Source organism: Octopus bimaculoides, chromosome 19 (assembly GCF_001194135.2).
Source record: "Octopus bimaculoides isolate UCB-OBI-ISO-001 chromosome 19, ASM119413v2, whole genome shotgun sequence".
NCBI lineage: Eukaryota > Metazoa > Mollusca > Cephalopoda > Octopoda > Octopodidae > Octopus > Octopus bimaculoides.
Window position 1 is genome coordinate 2,021,081 of NC_068999.1, and position 2,561 is coordinate 2,023,641.

Consider the following 2,561-nt stretch of genomic DNA (forward strand, 5'->3'; position numbering starts at 1 on the left):
CCCCGTGCATGGGGGAAAAAAGAAAAAGTAAACAAAGAAATTCGTCACCCGCCTATCGAACCCCTGTGACGTCACGACATTCGTTCAATGTTGATAAGAGATATCTGATCCAACATTACAGTTATCAATTTGTGTGATATGTGAGACTGCCGGCTCTTACTCACTGCTGCTGCTGCTACTACTACTACTACTACCACCACCACCATCATTAATACTATTACTACTACTACCATGACGACGACATCGACAACTGCTGCAACTACGACGATGATTACTACTACTACTACTGCTGCTGCTGCTGCTGCTGCTGTTATTATTACTTCGAGGGAGACTGGATGTGGCAGCTTGACCTTCAAGAAATAGATGCCAAATACTCCTTAAATTACACTCTCGAGTCGTTTTATTTCTTTTCTTTTTCTTTTTAATATGGATGCTTTTGGATAACGCAGTACCGAGTTCTTAGCACGTAGGAAGGAGATGGAGGGGTGGTCACTGCGGGGTTGTCTTTGATTATGTGTGTTTGGTAAGGACTGACCAGGTTTCAAGACAACGACAGCAACAACAACAAGTACTACTACTACTACTACTACTACTGCGAGCGAAGGTGGATGCTTCTACGTGATCGCTTTGACCTGCTAGAAATAGAAGCTAAATCCCTTCCATATCACACAACCCTTGCATCTTTAAAAAGAACCCTTTCGGAGAATGCATTCTAGGTTCTCTGTATTTACTACAAAAGACAGAATTGTCACGACTGGAAGGTCTTTCACCATTATAGATTTGCTCGGTCACAGAGTTACCACTCGGGTGAAACAGCAACAACAACAACGGGAACGATACAATGCCAGATTTAAATGGGCCCTTGTGTTGGTGATGAATGTCCCCTGGGGTCCCTTCTCTTCCCTCACGCACCCACTTCTTGTAATCTGCTCATCAACAACGTCGTTATTACAGACATCTGTTGCCTTTCTTTCTCTTTCTTATCTGGACGCCATTTTAGTTTGACAAAAACATTATTTACATAAATCAACAGGACAACAACAACAAAAATAACAACAACAATGACCCAAATACGCAACACCTGTTACTGCTGTTGGCGCAGTTGATGTCGTCATTGTTGTTGTTGTTGTTGAAGATGATGATGATGATGATACTGTTATTGTTGTTGCGGTGATGGTGGTGGTGGTGTCGTTTTTCTTGTCATTCTTCTTGTTGATATTGCTATTGTTGTTTTGTTGTCGTTGTTCTTGTTATTGCTGTTGTATTTGTCGTCGTCGTCGTCGTCGTCGTCATCGTTGTTTTCGTTTCGAATCTTATCTTAGGTTTGGGACAAAAATTATCACCGAAGCATATAAACACAAGGGAAAAGAGACAAACCTTTATGATCAACATCTGTAAAACTTCATACTCACCAGCATCAAAAGGCCCAGGAATTGTCAGTGTGACTTCGCCAATTCTCTATCTTTAGCTCTTTGCTTACAAATAAATAATTTCAACTTTTAAAAAATAAATATTTTCTTTTTCGCTTTTTTTTCTGTAAAAAAATCTTTTCTTTTGCGTTTTATCTCTAAAAGAAACTACAATATGACAGAATGAATCTACCCCCAGGGTCCTTTCTCCATACTAAATACAAATAACATAAGATCTAATATATGTAATATAGTAACTCGAGGAAAACGTTGATCAGTTGAGATTATCCAAGCTATTAATTAAGAGAAACTCCCTCTAGGGAATATTTATAAGTCTTTGAATAATATGAGTTAACTCCAACAAGATCAGTTGGTTAAACTGTTGAATAAATTGGATCTGATTCTTTAAAAGTGTCTTGAAATTCCAGATGGAACTTCAGAACGAATGTTAACGTTGGCACAATATATCTCCGCCATTTGTAGCAGACCTAAGCTGGCTTTACAACCACGATGTTATAGGTTCAGTCCCACTACGTCTTCTACTATAACCCACGGGCGAGCGATCCCTTGTGAGCGAATCTAGTGGACGGAAACTGTATGGAATCCCATCATATATGTGTGCGTTTTAGTGTCTTTATGTGTGCGTCTGTCCACCTACGCCACTTGATGCCAGTGCTAGTTTGTCTACGTCTCCTTAACTTAGCGGTCCAGCAAAAATGGGATCGATAAACTAAGAACCACGTTTAAAAAAATAAGTACTGGGGTCGAGTTATTCGACCAAATCCTTGAAGGTGATGCCCCAGAATGGCCGTATGCCAATGGCTGAAGCAAATGGAAGACAAAAGAGGTTTGGAGCGCTACACAAAATGGTGGACAGTCTGGAGAGAGGAACCAAGAAATGCGCTCAGCGTCTAAAAACAGCAAGAATGAAACAATAGCAAACACTATTCATATTATATGTATATATAAATACAGAAAAGCAAAAGACGAAGACAGGTGAATAAACAACAAGCAGGTGTATTATTTTTGACGCTCGGGAAGGTGAGAAAGTCTTTTACATTTCGAGCCTACGCTCTTCAACAGAAAAGAACACGAGGAAATAAACAGAGAGAGAATATATGGATGTATGTATGTATGTATGTATTAGAGAAC